The sequence below is a fragment of the Aricia agestis genome, chromosome 12 (assembly GCF_905147365.1).
Source record: "Aricia agestis chromosome 12, ilAriAges1.1, whole genome shotgun sequence".
NCBI lineage: Eukaryota > Metazoa > Arthropoda > Insecta > Lepidoptera > Lycaenidae > Aricia > Aricia agestis.
Genome location: NC_056417.1, coordinates 681,750 through 694,315, shown reverse-complemented (window position 1 = coordinate 694,315; position 12,566 = coordinate 681,750). Strand labels below are relative to the sequence as shown.

General features: G+C 41.7%; 1 protein-coding gene across 1 annotated transcript in view; it reads right to left on the bottom strand.

Moving 5' to 3' along the window:
• Positions 1 to 12,566, bottom strand: part of LOC121732566 — a 119,900-nt gene that overhangs the window by 37,213 nt on the left and 70,121 nt on the right. The window lies entirely within an intron of this gene.

Genomic DNA, 12,566 nt, shown 5'->3' with positions numbered 1-12,566 from the left:
TAGGCTCAATTTATATCGCCGCGGAATGGAACGGAGGCGACTTTTTACAACGAAACTGTACACAACACTATGAAATTTATATCAACAGTCACACAAATTAAATACGAGACAAAAAATTGGACGCGAGTCATCCGCAGAGTCCTCGAGAGGTTTCCGGTGCCGATTTCATAGCATGAGGCGAAATTAACGCTTCCATTCCCCATTCCGTTCCATTCCGCGGCGGTATACATTGAGCCTTAGGCTGCGTTTCCACCGGAGCTGAGCTAAGCTGCATTGCGTGGAATGTGTTTTACAAGAACCAATAGAATCGTTGCGCTGAATGTTGTCGGGCAATAAAGCGTTTCTATTGGTTCTTAAAAACATATTCCTCGCAACTCAGCTCAGCTCCGGTGGAAACGCAGCCTAAGGCTGGTATAAATAGTCAGTCCTCAAGATGCATCTCGGTCTCAAGACACGGTTCAGGCTCTGTGATTGGTTGGCTGTCAAAATTTGGACCAATCACAGAGCCGAACCGCGTCTTGAGACCGGGTCGCATCTTAAGCACTGACTATTTATACCGGCCTTAGGCTGATGTTGTTAGGTTTACTTTGCAAAAGTAAGTTACCAAATATTATATTGCAAAGTTTAGGGCCCTAAGGTCCTGAAAACTTTGCAATATAATAATTCTAAGATTTCTTTAACAAGATATGAAGCGCTTAACATGCCTCTTACAAACGTTAATGATAATAGCGTTAGAGGTAGGTGAAATTCGTACATTATTTTGAATTCAAATTATATAAATCTGCTAAAATACACCCTAGATATTGTTTGTATTTACATTTGTTTTCAAATAAAATATTGCGCTGCGTTCAGATATTCCTGCAGCTACTACTGAAGAGCACTCGATCGGCCACTGTTGTCAGATCTATGAATTATGGAGGGCTACGGATGTTCTCGAAAATGCTCGAAATCGGTCGAAAATGCTTGAAACCGGGATTTGTTTGTGCCATTCCGTGCTTAATGCTCGCTTGTACCTAATTACGACGAAAATTCTGGAATATACGCATGGAAATATACGGTATACCTAAAATACTCCGTATAAGCCGGAGTTTGAAGTATTTGGTTGTATTTAATTACCGAGTATGTACTATCAGAGTAATTGATTTACACGCAAATGGCGGACGACATAACCCGACCAAATAGAAGGTTTGACAATGGATATTTTTTTGATGGGACATATAAATGCTAGCAGCTTACTTTTGCAAAATTCCATATTATTATTATGGGACTAATATACTTTTTTTTTAATTAAATAAGGGGGCAAACGAGCAAACGGGTCACCTGATGGTAAGCAACTACCGTCGCCCATGGACACTCGCAACATCAGAAGAGCTGCAGGTGCGTTGCCGGCCTTTTCAGAGGGAATACGCTCTTTTCTTGAAGGATTGCAGGTCGTATCGGTCCGGAAATACTGCTGGTGACAGTTCATTCCAGACCTTCTCCATTGAATTCTCCACCTTAGACATAAGTTCGTTTCGACTCTCAGTGACATTTTGCCGAGAAATATTAGGGGAGCCGGTACATACAGCATCACCTGTACTATCATCCGCATAGCAATGAATGCCGTTGGTTTGTAACATGTCATTGATATGCAGTATGAATAGAGTAGGCGATAGCACACAGCCCTGAGGGACACCAGCATTAACAAACTGAGTTTCCGAGCATTCGCCGTCAACTACGACCTTTATGCTTCTGTCTGCTAAGAAACTAGTGACCCACTTACATAATTTCTCGGGCAGCCCGTATGATGGAAGCTTTGATAGCAGCGCTTTATGCCAAACCCGATCAAAGGCCTTCGCAATGTCCAAACTAACAGCCAATGCCTCTCCCTTCGACTCAATTGCCTGAGCCCAACGATGAGTCAGGTATGCCAAGAAATCACCAGCCGAGCGACCCTTACGGAACCCGTATTGTTTGTCGCTTAGCAATCCCTGGCCGTCCAAGTATCGAAGAAGCTGGCTATTGATAATGGATTCCATTATCTTCGAGAAGAGAGAGGTTATAGCGATTGGTCTGTAGTTGGAAGGATTTGAGCGGTCACCTTTTTTGGGGATCGGGTGCACCAAGGCTGTCTTCCAGGAAGCCGGGACGATGCCAGTGGAATAGGAGAGCCGAAAAAGACGCGTCAAGATCGGAGCCAACTCTGGAGCACACTTTTTCAACACAATAGGCGGGATTCCGTCAGGCCCACTCGACTTTTGGATATCAAGGGAACAGAGGGCTTTTCGCACTGAGCGCTGATGAAACCGAATATCCGACATGATGCTCGTGCATCGCGGTATGGTCGGCGGTTTCTGCCCCCCGTCATCCAGGGTCGAGTTTGACGCAAAGAGCTTGCCCAGAAGATCGGCTTTGTCCTTTGCGTCCTGGGCCAACGATCCATTTCCTACATGTAGGGATGGTAGGGTTGGCTTGCAGAAATTTCCTTCAATAGCTTTGGCCAGAGACCAGAATGCACGGGTTCCCGAGGGGAGGCACTTAAGTAATCTCTTTCTTGAGGGACCTAGAGGCAAGGTTGTACTCCTTTTTATATGTGCTGGTATTTAAATCCCGAGCAGACACTGCGTTGGCCCAGGATTGGTAAGCCTCCTGCTTCCAGCGAGAAGCTTTTTTGGGGGATGAACCAAACCAGGGACGAAATCTGCCGCCAGTTGGCACTACAGAGGTCGGAATGAAAAGTTCCATCCCCTGCATCACCACATCGGCAACAGAGTTGGCAGTGCTGTCGGGATCATCCGGCGAGAAGCACACGTGCCCCCAAGGATAGGATGCAAAAAACGACTGCATTCCATCCCAGTCTGCTGACTTGTAGTGCCACACACGACGGTATTTAACAGCGCGCTGTCTTAACACCGTCGTAAGTGGCACAGAACTCCTAACAAGGCAATGATCCGATGAACCAAGTGGTGCGGTTACGGATATTTGGTAGCCGTCAGGATTTGAAGTCAGTAGGAGGTCCAACAAGGAAGGATTCTGACCATCCACATCTGGGATTCGCGTAGGCGTAGTTGTGTCAAGTCGTTCGCAAGGGCAAAGTTGCAGACAGATCTCCCCGCATGATCAGTTTTACTGGAATTGAGCCAGTCGGCGTGGTGGGCATTAAAGTCGCCAAGTATTATGATCTCTGCGGATGGGATCTGCTGCTGCACAAAATCTGAAGCAGCTTGCAGGTGCTCCAAGAGTCGGTCCGTCTCGGGGTCACCACTATGGGACCTATATAGGCACACATAGACGCGAGGGTGGTCGTCGCAATCTATGCGGAGCCATAAGTTTGATAGGTCCATGACCTCAAGATTGCTGAGGCGGCGAGAGCTGATATCATCTCTGATATACACACACACTCCAGCTTTGGGTAGAAAGGAGTGCTCGAGGTAATACCCTGGGTGGGAAAGGTATGATGTGTCACTCGGAGATGATATCTGCGTCTCGGTTAAAAAGAGCAAAGCCGGCTTTGCCGTCTCAAGCTGGTAATGGACGGCATTAAGGTTGGAGTGTAATCCCCTGATATTACAAAAGTCCATGTTTAATATCGAGGGGGGTGCCTTTGTGTGTTTGCTCTTGCCCCAAGCAGATTGGAGCGCAGTTTTGCCCTCCCCAGAATACGAGGGGCAGCCTGGACGTTCAGTTCCAGGAGTTCCTGAGCATGGACGTCCAGAGAGGGATTCTCCAACGCAGTTGGTACCCTCCTGGGGTGGCAAATTGTTTTTCAACTGCGGCATTTCTAGGGGGGTAGGGGATTGGGCCTCCGGTAAACTCACTCACTCGGCGAAACACAGCGCAAGCGCTGTTTCACGCCGGTTTTCTGTGAGGCCGTGGTATTTCTCCGGTCGAGCCGGCCCATTCGTGCTGAAGCATGGCTCTCCCACGGACAACATTCTAAATAAAATGGTGTGTCTGGCTGTCTGTGTGTTGTCTGTTAGAATATAAAAGTGTACGATTTCAGCGATCGCGCGAGAAACGAGAAATAATTCAGCAGGTAAGAAACAAGTTGTCATTAGTAAGTATATCGATACTTAGAAACGAGAAATAATTCAGCAGGTTAATAAGAAACAAGTTGTCGTTAGTAAGTATATCGATACTTACTAATGACAACTTGTTTCTTATTAACCTGCTGAATTATTTCTTGTTTCTCGCACGTTTTTGCATAAATTGTAAGGTAAAAGACGAACTAGTAAAACTTATGTACGCCCTGTGAATGAGCCTCGTTTGCTTTGGCCCTGCGCCCCACATAAGGCCCAAAAACTCCAAAACTCCGGTCCACATCGCGATAAAATTGAATTGAATTCTTACAGAGAAAATGCAGCGCGAATAAAAAGTTCAAATTAACTGCAATCCGTTTTTAATAAAGCGAGCGCCTGTATACCGCCATCGCTTCATTTTGAACTGACTTATTAAGTTTTTCATTTAATAAAGTATGTCATTATTAATAATGATAATGAAAATTTGGTGGGGACTTAATAATGTTCTCCTTTGCTACATTAAATAACATATTATTAATAAAATAACATAGCCATAATAGGGTTTAATCATAATATTCATAAGTCATAACATAGCATGAAATAATAGCGATTCTTATCAAAGTTTTTAAACTTGGATACAGAGGAAGCTTCGGCAAAATTGGGCCCGCTCAACCTGCTCCCAGCTGCACATTTACGCGAAATTAAGCTGGTAAGGAAGTCAGACGATTTTTAGGAATACACGGTACCAGGGAAACATAACTGTACTGAAGATAGCTTGTACAAATTGTGTCGCGACTCGCGGATGATGAGGGATGACGCGCCTGACGCTGACACGTCATTAATACACTGTCACCGACCTCGACTACACCGCGACGATGCCGGGACGATATTGCAACAAGATCGTTGTTACATAACTCAGTCGCAGAAAAAAAGGGTAGCTCCAGTAATAGTCGCGGTCCGCTGTGACCACCAAAAAAAATCCCGCCTGTCATGACTTTCTTGACGGACTATAGCTATTCAAATAGTATCGTGGATATTTGAGTATCATAAACTAGATGTGATATCTACCGGGTACTAGGTTAGCATAAACTTACAGAGTATTTACAGCGTGTCGGTTTGACGCGGCTGTACTTCATACTGCCTGAAATGTTTGCTCGCACAATATAAAGGACAACATCAGCTGTTGCGATTTCAACCCTACCTGTAAAGTATAGGGTTTACTTTCGTTTGCTGAGTGTATAGCGTGATTGATATAGAAGTGTGATCTACGAATGATAAATAACCACTTGAGCGATGGTCACAGTTCACAAATGAAAGGAAATGATAACGATAAATAAAAGCTGCGAAGGATATTAAGCTGGAGATATAAAATACTAGGTTTTTCCCACAAATTCAAAGATAATAACCAATAATCACAGTAAATTTATTATAATAATATTAATGTTACGAAGAATTTGAGTCCCAGAAAAGTGCATAGAAAAAATTATCGTGAAAATGATATACGGTACCTACGGTTCCTGCCTTAGTAGACAAGTGGCAAGCGATTATTGTAAACGTGTTATACGTGGGAGAGCCATGCATCGGCACGAATGGGCCGGCTCGACCGGAGAAATACCACGTTCTCACAGAAAACCGGCGTGAAACAGCGCTTACGCTGTGTTTCGCCGAGTGAGTGAGTTTACCGGAGGCCCAATCCCCTACCCTATTTCCTTCCCTACCCTCCCCTATTCCCTACCCATCCCTACCCTCCCCTATTCCCTCTTAAAAGGCTGGCAACGCACCTGCAGCTCTTCTGATGCTGCGAGTGTCCATGGGCGACGGAAGTTGCTTTACATGACCCGTTTGCTCGTTTGCCCCCTTATTTCATTAAAAAAAAAACGCCAACAAAATGTATGTGATTTGACATTAGTATTCGCTAGCGACGCGATGACTTATGGCAAATCGCATACATTTTGTTGGCGTTGACGATAATCGCTTGCCACTTGTCTACTAGGGCTGGGCTGAGTTAGAAATACCATGAAATACGTGTATAACGTATTTATAAACGAAGTCGCGGGCAACAACTCGTTTCGTATGATGAAATCTTCATTAGATGGAATACTGGAATAATTTAGAGTTTTCATTAGCTGATGTAGGTTTTCATCGCCGAGATAGACATTAACTCCGGCAGATTACGTGGCGTCGGGTGTTGCAGAGATTATATCGGATCGGGTGTGAAAACTTAAAAATAACTGAGGAGATCTGTCGAGTCACATTTTTAGACATACAGGGTGTAACAAAACTAAGTGATAATAATTTAGGGTGTGTATGTGTTCCTTGTAGAAAGTTCACTGTAAAAGAAGCAGCGCTGAAAGAGCAAATTTTTTCTTCACTTTTGTATGGGGAAACTCGTGACGTCGCGCGTCGGGGCGCTTGCCCATACAAATCACACAAAAAAAATTTGGTCTTTCAGCGCTGCTACTTTCACAGTGAACTCTCTATAATGAACACATACACACCCTAAAGTATTATCACTTAGTTTTGTTACACTCTGTATAATCGTATACAAATTTTAAATAGAGAAGAGATTGCGTTTGGACCGATACGTGTATAAAAACTGAAAAATACATGAGAAAATATGTTAGGTCAGATTTTTTATTATAGTTAGAGTCATGTAAAATTTTAAAAATATCTAAGAGATTGCGTTGGGATGGCATAACACCCATCCCAACGCAATCTCTTAGATATTTATACTTATACTTATAATAGTAAAGTTAAGAGATTGCATCGGGTCGGATGATAGAGAACTCGCGTAGGATCGGGTGTGAAAACTTAAAAATAGCTAAGGATATCGCGTCGGGTCGGATTACACAACATGTAAGGATAATATGGCATCCGATCGGGTGTGAAAACCTAAATATAGCTCAGCCGACGTTAGACAGAACACACTCGTATTTGTGTAGAAATAAAATAACAAGTGTGCCACTCGGGGACTGCCGCGGTAAAGCTATTGCATAGCATTTTAAATCAACTTATGCAATTATAATTCGCATTTTAGTCGTGCCGAAGTCTGGAAACGCTGCACCGGAGAGTGTGAGAACGGGGTGTGTTAGGTTTCTTTTTTCGTGGAATTTCTTGATTCCCGTCTTTAATTGCCCGTCATATGATGAGTATCGCATCAGGACTTTAGGAAGATCACTTTTTTTGATTCACAAAAACTTTTTATTATTCGGATGAGAAAATTTTTAAAATAACATAACATTGCGTTGGGTCGGATGATTAGAGAGATCGCGTCGGGTCGGGTGTTAAAGCCGGCCGAAAATGTGATTCGGTGGTTCTCTCTAAACTTTGACAATTTCAAAGCAAAATTCTGAATACCGTCTGCTTTCATTTCTTTGCCATTAGTTTTATTAAAGTACGTTTCATGAAGCGTGAACAGAAAATTTTATATGTAGAAAATGCTAAACCTATATTTATAAAAATGGATTTTCAAATGTGTTAGTCGCGCTAAAACTCGAAAACGGCTGGACGGATTGGGCTGATTTTAACTTACTATGTCTTAAAATGTTTGTAGAAGTCCAGGGAAGGTTTTAAAGTGACACGAAGTTCACCGGGACAGTTTGTTATTTTTCACGTAGAAAGTACTTGATTTCTGAGTAACATTAATATGATTCAGGTTTTACTATGTATATTGTGTATGTGTGTATGTAGTTGTTTAGCTCCGAATTAATACAACTCTTTATTTTTATTTGTAAAATATTGTGTTTCGCCAAGTGAGTGAGTTTACCGGAGGCCCAATTCCCTTCCCTATCCTCCCCTATTACCCTATTCCCTCTTAAAAGGCCGGCAACGTACCTGCAGCTCTTCTGATGCCGCGAGTGTCCATGGGCGACGGAAGTTGCTTTCCATCAGGTGACCCGTTTGTTCGTTTGCCCCTTATTTCATAAAAAAAAACCTCCGTCGCTTCAGGTAGTTTAGTCAATGGCTAAGTTTATAAATTATGATCGTCACTTACATATTAAAGCAACACGACAGAGAGAATTCTAAATGTGCCTTGCAAAGTACTGCGTGTGGGAGGAAAAGGCAGAAGAAGGACGTGTTTTCATACATTATTAGCTATTGAGTGAGGATCCCCAGTCCTCCGTAACAGCCTGAGCGTGATTTATCTGTCTACAATATTGACGACATAAGCCTCTAGTCCACTGACGCTGCGAAACGCGAGAGGACATAGGATAGTTTTTATCACGGAAAAATGTATGGTTCCCGCTCGATAAACAAATCTCTCGTTGCGCCAAATTTTTTTTATCGCGCGGGAACCGTACATTTTTCCGAGATAAAAAGTATCCTATGTCCTTTCCCGGGTCTCAAAGTATCTCCATGCCAAATTTCAGCAAAATCGGTTCAGCGGTTTGAGCATGAAGAGGTAACAGACAGACAGACAGACAGACAGACACGCTTTCGCATTTATAATATTAGTATGGAAGTATGGATTGTCGTGTGGCGGATGAGACAGTAAATCGGTTCGCCGCTCGGGCTGTTTCGCAGTTCGCAGCGTCTGTGTACTAGAGGCGTAAAACCAGAGAATTGACAATTTAAGCAAAATGTTACAATTTGACAAAAGTGGATTTCATACATATTTGCAAAGGAAACTCATAATTCTTTCAGGCTGATTAAAGTGCTTCCTTGACTTCTTAAGAAGTCAGTATCTCTCCTCAAGTTCGGTGATCAGAGATTTACTTTGCAATTGTGAATAAAATCCATTTTTGTATCGGTATTCTATCATCTATCGCGTCTCTTTGTCACGTTTCAGTACCAATTGCAGTGAACAGATCTACAAGGATTTAACATGGAGCGGAGGGAGTTGCGGGGTGAGAGGAGAGGCATTCAATCCCAGTCGCTCATATTTTGTTTTTAATTTTTACCTCACCTCAATACTATTGTGAGATACTCATACAATATGTTAAAAATCACGAATTCGAAGTTTAGGATTGTCTTAAGCTGACCCCCCCCCCGCCCCCTCCCGCAGCACGCAAATCGTTACTAGGACAACATATACATAAGGGCGTGGATGCACAACTACTCTCAAGTGATACTTTACAAGATGCCCTAATTCTCTTTTCGGCTAATACTTGCAGCAACGTAAGTAGCGTTTTTGGTATTCAGTCGTTAAGTATGCAGATTTCCCGACAATTTAACTTTAAAGCGTCCTTATAAATTCCTTCTACCTCCAGTGTAAGTTGATGCAGGGTCTCGGGAGAGGTAATAAAATAAATGTGAACCACTACCGCGAGCAACGCGAGACTTACAGCTAGCGGAGGTGTGGCTTAAGTTATAGACTTGATACAAAAATACTATGTATGCTGTTGACAAAACATTGTTTAACTATATAGTCTTGGCAGATACAGTTTAGATATATTTTTATAATTTAAGTCGTTTCGCATTAATACGTTAGAAAGTCCTAATCCTAATGAAAATTAAAGGAAAAAAAGAAAAAAACGAAGAAATCGTACAGCAAAAAGATGGCAAGAAGATTCTCTTATTTTAACATTACATTAAAAGTTGAATATTATTTGGACATGTTCTTTTTATATTATTGTGTATTCCTAAAATACGAAAATACCTATCTAACCTTGTGACTCTACACAAATACACTCGCCACCGCCTGTGACTCACACGCTCGGAAAAGCCGATCTTTCAAAGGATCCCGTAACAGATAAGCCCTGACAGAGCCGCGATTTTTAACCTAAGCTTAGTTGTTTGGGTAGAGCTGACGCCGCCCCCCGCCGTCGCCCTCGCCGCCCTGCCGCCCTACCTGACGCCCTAAATAATTGATGAAATTTATATTATTTACGCGAATCCCTCCTACACGGTCGGTGACAGTCTGATATATCTTTGCCGCTTGATTCTCCACATCTAATTTCATTATTTATTTCTTGGAAAATTACTTTCTAAATAACAAAATACTTTTTACGCAACTCTTTCAGGAGGGTTATATTTTCTTGGTATAAATATTATAATAATTATTGCAGACTAACCATGTTGCCTGTGTACAGTTATAGAGGCCGTGCCCATGTAAAGGGGCATATTGAGCCGCATGACATATTTAGTCTTAGATGCATATTGCATACCCACCATGTAGGTTACTATAATTATCGAAACTACCTTTTGGTATAAAAACCTATGCTAAGGCTACAAAGGCAATGAAATGCTCTTTAAAGCAAATGTCATTTTTTAACATTATGTTGAAACTAGAAATATTCAAGTAGCCGTAAAATTTCCGCGACGTCTATTCCTGGTATGTCTACGTAGTACCATCACATCAATCTGGACTCGTGGTATGTTACAATTATTAATATACTTCAGGAGGACTTAAGCTACTGCCATGCACCGTAAAACTCTTTAACGAACTGTCAGCAGCATTATTTCCGGACACACAATAGGTAGGTACTGATATTATAAATTCGAACATGTATGTCAGTCTAATAACTTCACGTTGAACCTGTATTTCAGGAGTTACCTTCAGTTCTGGTAAAGGATAGGATAATTTTGATTCGGGGATAAAGTTACATTATTTCGTGACGAATATCGGCACAACGAACTACGAAAATGCAGTTGACTTCTATTGTAGGATTGTATTTGTGCATTATACCGGCTATTTCGTTACAATAACATATTATTAAGGTGCTCCCTCACCGCGAGCATTCACGTGTTATGTAACATTAAAGATTCGCATTACATTACAGTACTACCTCCCTAACTGACGAGCATTCGCGTGTAATGTGACATTCGACTTTGAGCATTCCATAGCTAGCTGATGTTGCAAGTTGTATCAAGATATTACACATTGTATCATTACAAGGTGCGCATTGTAATGCTCAGCTCTCCTTCCTCACTGATGTAATGCTCGACTCTGTAACGTTACATTACTAGCGAATGCTCCCGGTGAGGAAGCACCTTTATACTTACAAAAAAATAAAGATAAAAATGGGTTAAGTAAGACCACTTTAAAACAACCGACCGAATATTGAAATATGAATAAAAGTTGAATGGCGAATATTCACAATTGTTATTTTAGAAGTGGAGTGAGATTGCATCGTTGTATCTAGGGTATGTTATTCGAATATTCGAATACTCGTTTTATTCGAATATTCGACGATTTTATTATTCGAATATTCGCCAAATTATTTTTCGAATAATTCGAATAGTAAAAATATTTTTTACTTTTGTTTAAAATGCTATCAAACATAAAATTAACATGGAATAAGAACACAATTAAGTTTATTTCAGAAAAATAATTTTATTTATGAATATTCTACATCTTTAATGTTAATATTATAACATATAAATCTGTTTCAGTAGGGGTCGCAATACCGGGTCATTTAAGCAAAACCGGTATTTTCGGTATTGGCTCCAGACCAATACCGGTATACCGGTATTTTCGATATTTCCGGGATTTAAGCTAAAATTTTTAAGATCTCAGATATTTTAAATAACATGAACTGTTATTATAGGTATCCAATAGGTAAAGCAAAGAACTAGAGTTTAATACTTGTTTATAATGTTATTTTATTTCTACAAATACATAATATTTCGATTTTTTATAGACCTTTATTAGATTAAATTAAGGGGGCAAACGAGCAAACGGGTTACCTGGTAAAGCAACTACCGTCGCCCATGGACACTTGCACCATCAGAAGAGCTGAAGGTGCGTTGCCGACCTTTTAAGAGGGAATACGCTCTCTGCTTGAAGGTTTTCAAATCGTCTTGGCCCGGAAATACTGCTAGTGACCTTTCCCTTCAATAGCTTTGGCCAACGACCAGAATGCACGGGTTCCCGAGGGGAGGCACTCGAGTCTCTTACTAATTCTATTGACGTGCTGTTTCTTTGCCCGAGTGATCTCTCTCTTGAGAGATCTAGAGGCAAGGTTGTAATCCATTTTATATGTACTGGTATTTAAATCCCGAGCAGACACTGCATTGGCCCAGGATTGGTAAACCTCCTGCTCGGGGAGCTTTTTTAGGAGGATGAACCAAACCAGGGACGAAATCTGCCACCGGTTGGCACTACAGAGGACGGAATGAAAAGCTCGTCGGGATCATTGGGATGCAAAAAATGACCGCATCCCATCCCAGTCTGCTAACTTGCACACACGAAGGTAATTAACAGTACGCTGTCGCTATACCGCCGTAAGTGGCACAGAACTCCTAATAAGGCAATGATCCGATGAACCAAGTGGTGCGGTCATGGATACTAGCCATCAGGATTTGAAGTCAGCAGAAGGTCCAACAGGGAAGGATTCTGACCGTCTACATCTGGGATTCGCGTAGGCGTAGCAACCAGTTGTGTTAAGTCGTTCGCAAGGGCAAAGTCACAGACAGATCTCCCAGCATGATCAGTTTTCAGGAACTGGATCATTTATGTTTTTGGTCGAATATCATTGCTTTTTCGATAGGCGTTTTGAAAAATTGAATCTTTTAAGATAAGCGTTATAAAAATTTTGGCGCTCCTCATATGTATAATAATTGCAAGCATTTGAATTTTATGAGTTCAAGAGTTGTTAATGAATCCGAAGTTATGAACATAGCTCT